This window comes from Euprymna scolopes, chromosome 19, assembly GCF_053919585.1.
Source record: "Euprymna scolopes isolate OS-2025 chromosome 19, ASM5391958v1, whole genome shotgun sequence".
Classification (NCBI taxonomy): domain Eukaryota; kingdom Metazoa; phylum Mollusca; class Cephalopoda; order Sepiida; family Sepiolidae; genus Euprymna; species Euprymna scolopes.
The window spans coordinates 115,168,699-115,181,808 of NC_136500.1; the positions used below are offsets into that span (position 1 = coordinate 115,168,699).

The 13,110-nt window shown below is 33.9% G+C and overlaps 1 long non-coding RNA gene and 1 pseudogene across 1 annotated transcript in view; one reads left to right on the forward strand and one right to left on the reverse strand.

The window, feature by feature from the left end:
* LOC145239889 (uncharacterized) overlaps positions 1–13,110 on the forward strand; it is a 113,621-nt gene that overhangs the window by 61,980 nt on the left and 38,531 nt on the right. The window contains exon 2 of the long non-coding RNA XR_013862390.1: positions 5,563–5,675. This is a non-coding gene — a long non-coding RNA (uncharacterized LOC145239889). The remainder of the gene's footprint in view (positions 1–5,562; positions 5,676–13,110) is intronic.
* On the reverse strand, positions 6,316–6,432 carry LOC145240432 (5S ribosomal RNA; annotated as a pseudogene).

The following is a 13,110-nucleotide window of genomic DNA, read 5'->3' on the forward strand; positions in this document are numbered from 1 at the left end:
AAGTCAGTCCCGATAAGGACTAAAGCAGTCTACGATATGAAAATTACTTTATTGCATATATGTTTTAGAAGGGGATATATGAAGTCAGTCCCGGAAATGGATGAAGCAAATTACGATCTGAAAATCACTTTATTTTATGCATATTTTATAGAGTGAGTATATAGAGTAAGTCCCGGAAATGGCTGAAGCAATTTACTATATAAAAATTACTATATTTCATATATTTTTTACAGATCTTTTTCTAATTTCTCTTCATCTTATTGTGAAAGTAGAAGGAAACGGAATTACCTTTATTCAAGAATGTCACTGTTTTGTTCTATTTTGAGTTGCCAAAAAGAAATAAATATGAGAATGCAGTATTACACTTGAAAAATGTTGCTCCAGTAGGCGAAACGTACTAAAAAGTTTACAAGAAATACGGTAAAATGAGGAGATGAAAAGAGAAAAAACATAAAGAGACTGCTGGAGAGAGAGAGAGAGAGAGAGAGAGAGAGAGAGAGAGAGAGAGAGAGAGATAGGGGGGATAGATGGGCACCAACCCGCTAGTCTATTATGTAAAGGAGAAATGTCTATGTGTTAGTATGTGTATGTGTGTTTGTATGCCTGCTAAAAACCTTTGTTATACGCATCGTACACGCACCAAATCGGCATCGTTAGAAAGGCCAATCTCTCGGACAAATAATATGTAAACATTAGAAAAAAATTGTCAATTATTCCTTGTAGAAATTGCTTTTTATTTCTAGCGGGGTCACCTAAAATCGTCTCTTTTTAAACGATTTCAACAACTACGCATGAGTCAACCATTGTTCTTTGAATTAGTTTAAATATAAGAATTTTCAATAAGATTTCGTTTTGAGCATATATATATATATATATATATATATATATATATATATATATATATTGGACGATTCCAATATTTTTCCCGATTCCGATACAATTACCAATCCAATTCTGAAGTAAATTCCCAATTCCGATACAATTACCGATATATGAAAATGAACAAACGGTGCAGTTTTAGGCCTTAACATATGTAAATTTGAGTACTGCACCATATAAAAAAGAAACAAGTCCATCATTTGCCCCCCCCATTTAGCCCCAAAAGTTTAAATTTGAGTTCAGCATCATGTAAAACTGCTAAATAGACATACATAGAAAATTTTGGACAAATATGGTAAAATAATCCCAAAAATGGAGTGTTTTATTAACCCTAAAAGAGCCCCTGGGGTACACCCAAGAGTTATCGCGAAGTATAGACAAACAAAATTATAGAAATCAGTTAGTTATAAATTTTCAGAAAATTTTATAAAAATCTAAGACATCAATTTTCTTTAATAAGCATAAAAGTGTCAATTTTAGCTATTTTAACCCGAAAGGCACTCCTAGGGGAGCAACCGGAGTTTTCCCGGAAAATCCGTTCTGTTACTTTTTTTAATCATATCATGTTTAATGTTTGTGCAAAATTTCCAAAAATTCCAAGGGTAGTTATTGAGAAAAGTGCGGACAGATGAACGGACGAACGGACAAGGGTGAATTTACAGATCCATCCTTCTTTTGTCGGGGGACCAAAAAAGTTATGAAATTGTATATTTTCTGGGCTTTCAATTGGCTGAATTAAAATATCAGTATTTAGATTCTTGTCCAATGAGGAGTTGATATTTTTACAAAAATATTCATTTGCTACTAATGACTGAATAAAGTTCGCAAATATAATTATATCATTGCAATTGTTTATTAAGTAAACTATGAATTAATTCTTATTATATATGTTTATTCTTTATTTAAACCAAAAACTGTAAAACTTTGACTGGTTTCGTTGAAAAGATATCATGCTAAAATTGAATGATTTCAATAATTTTTTTTTTCAAATACTAACGTCTGCTTGAAGTCAAACTTTTAACCAACGATGTCGCCATCACGTGACAGATTTTATAGAAAAAGAACACCAGAAATGATTTACAAAAAAATTGCGAAATCTTTGCTTCTATTCCCGAACTATTGTCGTTGGTTGAAGTGTAATCCCGAAGAAATGGGAGATGTAATGTCGGAGGAATTATCTGCTAATTATAGCAACGCCTAACTTGATTGACTTCGCAAAGATGGCGGGTTTACGTGAAGACAGAGGTTCCAGAGTGATAATTGCGGTTAACGAAGATCACGAAGAAAGCACCTTTGAGCGATTGAGGAGCGAGATTTTGAGTCGCAATCTGCAGAGAAGACTCAACCATTCCAAAATTAGTCAGCTTTCTGAGAGGTTAAGTTTGGAGGAAGTCAATCCAATCTGTCTCTGTTTCGTTTCAGATCAATTGCGGATTCTCAACTCCTTCAAGTTGACCGAAGCTTTGTGTTGCAGTTATACGAATTATATATAAAAGTTGTATAAATAATATGTTTATTGTTAAATTGTTTTGTTTTTTAAATAAAAAAATGACTAGTTTAATCTGGCTCAGAAAATGATATTTTCTTTGGGTGCAGACCTATCAAGAACAGTTTTCAGCAAAGCTGTGGGTTCATTTAGACGTTAAATGGAATTTATAGCCTGTCAAAGTGACCCTATTTTTTAAAGATACTGAACATTAAGACACGAAAAGGCTTAACTCATGTCTACAATAATAAAACTTTCGCCAGCCAATCAAAAAGCCGGAAAAGAGGATTTTAAATGAATACAAGAGTTAAACTACGGGATCGAATTAGTCGGATCTACTGTTCGAAAATGTTGATATGTCGTAAGACATGCAATGAAAATGAACGAGTGAATTTGGAAACCATCATTAAGCATGTCGATTTGGAAATCTAGTCTACCGAAATGGAGAGCTAAAGATGGAATCATGTTTTCCCAAGGCTATTAACACACAGTAAGCTTATCAGATTCCGTTTAATGGTCTCAATTAATTAAAACTATTAATTAACTAATTACAACATATCTAAAATTTAAAAAAATAAAACATATGCAATATGATTTAAGAGATAAAAAAAACATAGGAGAACAGAAACATAAGTCAGTCGTAAAACTGAATACTTCTGCCTGACACCGTAAGGATGGGCCAAAGTCTTATCTCAGTCTTACTCCTCCATATTGTATGACGTACTTCTCAATATTGTATGAAATACTTCTCCATATTGTATAAAGTACTTCTCCATATTGTATGAAATACTTCTCCATATTGTATAAAGTACTTCTCCATATTGTATGAAGTACTTCTCCATATTGTATGAAATACTTCTCCATATTGTATGAAGTACTTCTCCATATTGTATGAAATACTTCTCCATATTGCATGAAGTACTTCTCCATATTGTATGAAATACTTCTCCATATTGTATAAAGTACTTCTCCATATTGTATGAAATACTTCTCCATATTGTATAAAGTACTTCTCCATATTGTATGAAGTACTTCTCCATATTGTATGAAATACTTCTCCATATTGTATGAAGTACTTCTCCATATTGTATGAAATACTTCTCCATATTGTATGAAATACTTCTCCATATTGTATGAAAGTACTTCTCTATATTGTATGAAGCACTTCTCCATATTTTATGAAATACTTCTCCATATTGTATGAAGTACTTCTCCATATTGTATGAAATACTTCTCCATATTGTATGAAGTACTTCTCCATATTGCATGAAGTACTTCTCCATATTGTATGAAATACTTCTCCATATTGTATGAAATACTTCTCCATATTGTATGAAGTACTTCTCCATATTGTATGAAATACTTCTCCATATTGTATGAAATACTTCTCAATATTGTATGAAATACTTCTCCATATTGTATGAAATACTTCTCCATATTGTATGAAATACTTCTCCATATTGTATGAAGTACTTCTCCATATTGCATGAAGTACTTCTCCATATTGTATGAAATACTTCTCCATATTGTATGAAATACTTCTCCATATTGTATGAAGTACTTCTCCATATTGTATGAAATACTTCTCCATATTGTATGAAATACTTCTCAATATTGTATGAAATACTTCTCCATATTGTATGAAATACTTCTCCATATTGTATGAAGTACTTCTCCATATTGTATGAAGTACTTCTCCATATTGTACTAAATACTTCTCCATATTGTATGAAGTACTTCTCCATATTGTATGAAATACTTCTCCATATTGTATGAAGTACTTCTCCATATTGTATGAAGTACTTCTCCATATTGTATGAAGTACTTCTCCATATTGTATGAAATACTTCTCCATATTGTATGAAATACTTCTCCATATTGCATGAAGTACTTCTCTATATTGTATGAAATACTTCTCCATATTGTATGAAGTACTTCTCCATATTGTATGAAATACTTCTCCATATTGTATGAAATACTTCTCCATATTGCATGAAGTACTTCTCTATATTGTATGAAGTACTTCTCCATATTGTATGAAATACTTCTCCATATTGTATGAAATACTTCTCCATATTGCATGAAGTACTTCTCCATATTGTATGAAATATTCCTGAATTTATGCAATGGAAACGATAATAGCACAAAAAGTATTTATCTGATCAGACTCACATTTAATATGATGGTTATCTCAGTTAATATTATCTCATCCTCCTCATACCTTCAACTACCACACCATTCCATTTACTAAAACAATTCTAAAGATCATCAAATCCATACATTAAATTTAGAAAAATCGGAAGAAATCGCGTAAAAATTTCGACCGTGATCGGACTTTTCGAAGTCGATTGAAAAGCTGTTCATTGTTTACAATATGGTTTAAGTTGTGAGTCTCTACGATAAATAGAGTCGAAATAATCGCCAAAAGTATGAATTTTATTTTTTCCTGATTTTGGCTGTGGCATAGATATCCAAAAATTAAATCAATTCGTAGTTAGATCATGATGAATATTTTGACCAAGTTTGGTAAGTATTGGTCAAGTGATGTGGACACTAGGCTGTGCACAAACAAGAATAGTGACAAATTCAAACGAATATATAACTTCCTTAAATGAAGAAAGAAAATGGATGCTATGAATCGATTCCCTGATAGTTTATTCTGGTATGTCTGTTTTACGGCACATCAACCTCTTTTGGACCATTTAATGTCGAAACAAAATACCTGTAATAAAGTTAACTAGAGTAAAATTGTGGGTTTATACTTTTCCCAATTGTACAGGGTGGGCCATAAGTCGCGCACCAAAGGATTTGAAATAATTCTGATAGTAATAAACGTTATTTATTAAAACTAAACTTAAGCAATAAACTGAAAAACACGTACATGCTGATACAATCATAAAAGAAGATGTATCTTATACCCAAAGAAAAGAAAATATATTTTGCCCCGAAGATTTTACAGTTTCACATCACTAAATTCTTTGGTGCGTGACTTATGGCCCACCCTGTATTAATGTGGGCCAATCCTATTTGCCAAGACAACTGTTTTTTTTGTCTATGGCTTTTTACAACAGATAATGTTTGCGTCAAAATATACTTGGACATTTTCTAATGAAGACCAAAACGCATAAAAATCATTACTTTTAAAATTGATGTTATTTATTTATCCTCTCTTTTCTTTCTTTCTTTCTTTTTTTCAGCCCTGAATTGTTCGTTGTGGCTGCTATTTTTCGCTTTCATTTTACTGGATAATGTGTTCGGTTATTTAATGATCGTCACGATGCCTGTTAAACCCAACAAAGCCAGGAAAAAGGTAACAATCGAAATAATATCGATTTGAGTATTGATTTTATTACAGCATTACTTTCGTTAATGTACCCTTTCCGTCAAAAGTGGCGAGAAAATATGCTCCGCCAGTGTTCACACTCACTTTTTATCTAGGTAAATTTCTAAAATGTTCATATAAAATCATAGAATGACGTCAGTAATTTAAATTTTCATATATAAATTTTTATTATCATTTCTGAATACGTAAAATAATAATAAGAAAACAGACTATCGTTTTATTATAGCGTGATGATTTCTTCCAGAATTCATTTTAGGCGGAGGACTAATACTAAAGTGTTTGCTTGACTTGTTATTTGAGTCTTCGCTTCACCTACTAGTTGCAATAGTTTCGGTCAGGGGGAGACTAAAAAAGCACATATTTCACTTGCTAACTTTTGCTTGACGTGGCGGAAACGCACATACATACATGCATACATACATATAAAAAAGGCTTCCTTCAGTCTTGACAGACTATGGATACCTACTGTAAGGGTGCCTGCGCGTGAAATTTGTGTGGCAAGAGTTGCGCAATCTTCAACCACGTCTCTCCTGAGTCAACATTGTTGCATACCAGTGGCAAGTTGAGGTACAAGACGACTGGAAACAATGCCGAGATAAGCGGAGAGCACATACAGCGCCTAGAATTCCCAAATGGTCACCCATCTGGTATTAGCCAGGCTCAACGTTGCTTAACTTCGGTGATCGGACGAGAACCGGTGTGTCAACGTGATTATGCCGTATATACATACATACATACATACATACATACATACAGACTTTTGAACTGTTTGTTTTTTTCCATGGGACAAAAAATTAACTATCTCTGATGAATTGTTTCATGTTCGTACGCCATTCAATAAAACAAGTGTAAGATAAAATAAACTATTATGTAAGAAAAAATATATAAATATATTTTTTTAGCTTTGAAATGTAAACTATATGTATGTATGTATATATATATATATATATATATATATATATATATATATATATATATTCTAGTTTATGTGTGTAAATTTCATTTTAAAGTATCAATTTTCAAATAAAATTCAAAATTTATTGCTTGAATCAAAGAATACAAAGTTTAAAATAATGTCCTTAACCCATGAATTTTCAATGTAAGCACATTTCCTCAGAGGAAAATTTCTATCAAAATACTAATAATGGTTAGCATTTCTAGCAAAATACTAATATTGGTTAACAATAATTTTGCTTAGTAGCACATACAAAGAAAAATATTAAAAGTGAAATACCTTTAAGTGACATAGATAAAGGGAATGAATGCAGAATGTAAAGAAAGGATATGATGAATGGTATCCGAATGCAGAATTAATCCTTGAAAAAAGTTTAATATTCATAACGTGTGAATGTTAGTGAAGTGTGGGTAAAAACTGAGAGTTTCCATGGTAATATTCATGGTAAAAGCAGGCAGCAATTTTTTGCCAAAATTAATCCTTCTAGTATTTAATAAGACTAGGAACCATCAGATTCACCAACCTGTAATCTAATTCATTTCAATAATGCAAAGTCTCTCTCTCTCTCTCTCTCTCTCTCTCTCTCTCTCTCTCTCTATATATATATATATATATATATATATATATATATATATATATATATATATATATATATATATATATAATCAACAAATCCACACATGTAATTTGTTTATAATGGCGAAGGCTTTATGCAAAACCAACCAAATATTTGGTACAACTACTAATCTCAGTCGGTTCAATGGCTACCACAAGATAGAACACACAGTAAACCTAAAGTTTCTACATCAGAGTCTTCCATCTTCTAGATGCATGTCTTAATGAAGACTGAGGGTGCATATATATATATATATATATATACATATATATATACATATATATATATATATATATATATATATATATATATATATATATATATATATATATATATAAGAAAATTAAAACTGTAAGTTGAACTTTACAATCAAAATTTATTGTTCGACTGGATACTCCAAAAAACAATTTACAAAATCCTTATTCCGCGGAGTTTCAAAAAACCCTATTCTTATTATTCTTCTCATCAGAGAACATAAAGAAATCAGCAAATTATATTTGTAGCAATGCTAGAATTTGCTAGTTATGGCATTAAGTGAAACCGCAATTTATTGTAGTTATAAATTGCCAAGAAAAGAAGTGAAAAATGTTGGATATGTAAAAAATATAAAAACAAACCGCGCATAATATATATATATATATATATATATAGTTTGAAGAGTTGACAGTGCAGACAGCAGAACAAATATTGAATATAGAATGGATTAGTTAATAATTAACGAATTCACTAATTTTCAATTAAAATGTTTATTTATCCGAGTGTGAATAGCTGTATCCAGTTGTGTTGATCGTGTCACAAGTTCCCGAATTTTCGGGGATATACCCCCTTATCATGAGAAAAGAAAGAAAATAAGTCCTAAAACAGCAGTCCAAAGAGTAGGATCTATTTTCTCTCTTTTCCCTTGACAAGCGAGTATATCTCCGAAAATTCAGAAACTTCTGACACCATCAACACAACTGGATACAAGTCATTCACTCGGTTAAATAAATATTTTCAATGAAAATTAGTGAATTTGTCCATTATTAACTTACCCATTCTATATTCAATAATTGTCCTGCTTTCTGCATTGTTAAGCCTTCAAATGTAACGTTGCAGAGGGGGGGTTCTGCTTGCGAATTTTATTATTATTATTATTATTATTATTATTATTATTATTATTATTATTATTATTATCTGTATTTGTACGAGTGTCTTTTATTTAATGTCTATGCATGTATGCGCAGTCGTGATGATCTGTGTATGTATGCTTATATGTGTCACCTCTAGTATGTGTGCATATGTATTGCGATAAAAGTCACGAAACATTTTTTTGTTTCTGTTCCTTTTATCTTCTCTGGAGTGCATTTCGTTCCGTTACTGTATGTGGCTGAAAGAAACATCTGACGAAAACCATAACAACGATGTTCTGGCATGGTTCTTTATTTGTCAAACGAGTGAGCGGAGGGAGGTGGAGCATCGCATTGTCGACCACTTAAACTTTCTTGCGTTTCTTTCTTTTCCGACCCATTCTGGGTCGTACGAAGTCGGAAAGTACACTTTCACGTCTGTCTCGCCCAAAATCAGAAAACCGACCCCTTTTTTCATGCGAACAAAAAAGATATCCTTTCTCTCTTTCTTCTTCATTCATCTCTTTTCTTTCACACGAACTCGTCGACCCTTGATTTGAAATCGAATAAAATCTATAAACACCGAGGCCCTCAATCCTTGACCCTCGACGATTCACTAGTCCGCTACATCTTCTGACACTCTTCTTTCCTTCGGGTGTTACTAGACCATCCTCGTATTTCTTTCAATCTTTTATACGTTCCATCATCTAAATCATGCCATAATTCTGGGGAACAAAATAGGAAGACCCCCTACCCACAAATCTACACTGGTCAGCACTCTAATACACAAGATATGTTCTAATGTATTGATTCACTCGGATTTTCTAAATTCGAAAACCATAGCTCTCGATACCGATCCAGAAAATGTCACACCCCTCACTAACCTTAACCTTAACCCCATCAGACGCCCGGCAAATGGCGCCCGTTATTTCCCTAACTATCGTTTCGAAGGACATGTGTGATCTTTCTTCCATTTCCACCGAGACGCCACCGAATCAGGACAGGGTAATCCCACGTATATATTATCAAAAGATTTAATAAGGTATCGTGTTATATTATCACTCCCGTTTAGAATCCAATCTACTGATTAACGTGTTACGTATGCCGGCCTTTTCTCTTTTATTTTATACACCTCTTGACCTTTCGTGATCGCGTTTCATGGTTTCATTTGCCATACTAATGTCCGCTAACCATATCTGGAGGCTTCGTTTGTCCTTCAAAAATTGCGTCATTTCGCAATTCGCCGAAGCGCACCCGAGCGACCCGGTTCTCGCGTTTCGCTATGCAGGATGACCTTTGATCCAAAGTTAAGGCGATAACCTGCGAATGCAACATAGCCACGAGAACAAAAACTTTCCCAAAAGCGGGGAGCGCGAAATCCCCGTCGACCCTACGCATGGTCGAAGAAAATCATCACGAAAATTCTAAACAAGTAAAAAATAATAAATATGTGAATGACTAAAAAAAAAAAAAAAATCATTAACGTAACGCAACCTTCAATCTATCATCTTAACCCATACTGTCTCTATATCTCAATTGTTCGTCTCGTAATTTCCTTCTTTTCTTTCTTCTTTTTCTTTATAATTATTTATATCTTCTTCTCCATTCAAATCGTCGTAATGTCTTCAAATACAACAAAAATTCGACAACAACCTGCACAAAATCGAAAAACAGTAAAAAAAAGAAAGAAAAAAGAGAGAAAATACAACAGTTCAATTCGTTAGGTGTTTAGAAACACGAAAACTTTTTTTTCACATTTCTTTCTTAGCTAAAACAACGAATTTATAAATCATTCGCATTAAACAACTTTCATCCTCGAGTTTATAACATTTAAAAATCCTTCATCCCACCCTCTCTCTCTCTCGCCCCTCTCTCCCCCCCTCTCTCGTGCTTAGTGCCCCCGCAGACCCCGCAATTGCGGGGGGGGGAGGGGCGGCGCAAGATCCTTGTGGGCCGTAAGGCCCTTTTTAGCATCGCAGAACTATTGCAATGAAAAAAAAAAGGACTAACACGAAAATAATTATCATATTTGTACGTTGAAATGTATCAACTCGTCTTTCTCTCGCTATCAAATATTATATATATATATATATATATATATATATATATATATATATATATAGAGAGAGAGAGAGAGAGAGAGAGAGAGAGAGGTGGGGAGATAGATAGATAGATAGATAGATAGATAGATAGATAGATAGATAGATAGATAGATAGATATATGTATATATGCATGTATATATATATAAGTATATACGGGGTGTCCACAAAGTCTGGCTACTTAATGTAGTCAGACTTTGTGGACACCCAGTAGATTATGCAGCCAGACTTTGTGCGCACCCTGTAGATTATGTAGCCAGACTTTGTGGACACCCTGTCGATTATGCAGCCAGACTTTGTGGACACCATGTAGATTATGCAGCCAGACTTTGTGGACACCCTGTAGATTATGCAGCCAGACTTTGTGGACACCATGCATATATATTATAAGAGGCCTTCATTTTTTAAAAATGAATTTCAAAAAGAAAGAAATTATATATCTCTGTTTCAACATAAAAAATAAATGTAAAAGTTTCAGATATACTAAATCGATTAAGAAAATTTAGCGGCGCCGCTGTATTAGTTTAAGACCGCAAAACTCGACCAAAACCAACAAAATAAATAAAGAAACAACAGCCATAAAAAAGAATGTGATAAGAGATAGAATCGACGGCCACCGATAGTTTGATTATAGACAACTTCAAAGGGATACTCATTCTTGCATCAGCAACCCACACCCAATTCCTGTCAGTTAGTCTATCAAATTTGCTGGAATCTTTCAAAGTGAAATGGGTGAAGGGTTGGTTAATTTTTTTCACTGGAGTCATTTTTACGTTCTTGCAGAAATCGAATTTAAGTTAAGTGTTGTTTTTTTAATTAATTGTATTAATTTGGTTTCGAAGAGTCCCGCCCAGCTGACAGATTATATTTCCCATTAAACCAGGAAAACCCATCGCGGAAGTTTTCTAAAAAGAACTATTATTTGACACTAAAAAATAATGAAACTGTTAGACGTTCTTGGCTTGTTTACTCGAAGTCTACAGATCCAGTTTTCTGTTTTGCCTGCCGTTCGCTCAGTAGTGGAAGCAAAAGTCGTGGGGGCCTGTCTTCGTTCCAAGGATTTGGTAATCTGTGGAGCCGTCTGTCAAAAACTCTGAAGACACATGAACAATCAACTCATCATAAGGAGTGCATGATAGTGTTGCATGCTAAACGGTCAGGCAACTCTATTGACTTACAATCTAGTAAACTGATTCAGGAAGAGCAGACATAGTGGGGAGCAGTTTTATTTCATTTACTCAATATAATTCAATTTTTGGCTGAGAGAAATTTAGCTTTGCGTGGCGCAAATGAAAAGTTTGGTGTCACCAGAAATGGAAATTTTGTTGGAGAAGTGGAGCTAATAGCAAAATTTGACCCTGTCTTGTCTGAACATGTTAGACGCGCTAAGAGTCATGAACTAATTGATCATTATCTGAGCAACCGCATTCAGAATGAACTTATCGACCTTCTCAATACGGGACAAAATCATTTCCAAAGTTCTTGCATCAAAATATTATAGCATAATACTAGATTGTACACCCGATATCAGTCACACAGACCAACTAAGTATTGTTCTTCGAGGAGTTGAATTTAAAGAAGGATTTGGAGTGGAAATTTTTGAACACTTCGTTGAGTTTGTTGATGTGTATGATACAACTGGAAAAGGCCTTTTTGACAGCATTATCAACTTCCTGTCCAAATATGGCGTTGCCATAGAAGACTGCCGTGGCCAGGGTTACGATAGCGGATCTAACATGCGAGGAAAAAACCATGGAGTGCAGGCACGCTTCTTGGAAGTAAATAAAAAAGCTGCATACATGCCATGCGCCAGTCATCGACTTAATCTAGTAATTGCTGATGCTGCAAGGTCGTCAATTACATCCATTTCTTTCTTTGGCTATCTGCAACGTATCTATAATTTGTTTGCCGCGTCAACGAAGCGATTGATTATTCTGAAGAAACACGTGACTCACTTTACAATTAAAAGCCTTCCTGACACAAGATGGGAAGCAAAGGTAGAAGCTGTAAAATCATTACGTTTTCAGACAACAGAAATTTTGGAAGCGATTGAAGAGTTAGAAAGAGTGTCTTTAGATAATCGAGATGGATTTATTAGCACGGAATGTTGAGCTTTAGCCATTGAACTCAGGAGCTGGCGTTTCTTGGTTTGTTTGATTACATGGTATGACTTGCTTTTTCAAATAAACATAATAAGCAAAGCGCTACAGAGTCGTTCAATATGCATCGATGACCAAATTTCTCACATCGAGGCTGGCATGTCATTTGTTTCACAGTACAGACATGGAGGAGTGGCAATAGCTGAAGGGAAAGCAAAAGAATTAGCTGATGAACTTGAAGTAGATCGTGCCTATCCGGAACCAAGGAGAAGAAAAAAAAAATGTCTTTTCAGCTACGAATCGTCATCAAACTAATGAAGAATTGTTTCGCCGAGAATTTTTCTATCCACTTGTAGATACAATTTCACAAAGTCTCCAGGAACGTTTTAAAAATATGAACGATTTCAAAACAAAGTACGGGTTTTTGTGTGGCGCAAGTAACATGAAATCGGCAATAACATCAGACATGTTGCCGTCCTGTTGTGCTGCTTTAGCAAAAGGTGTTGGAGAAGTTGATATTGACTGT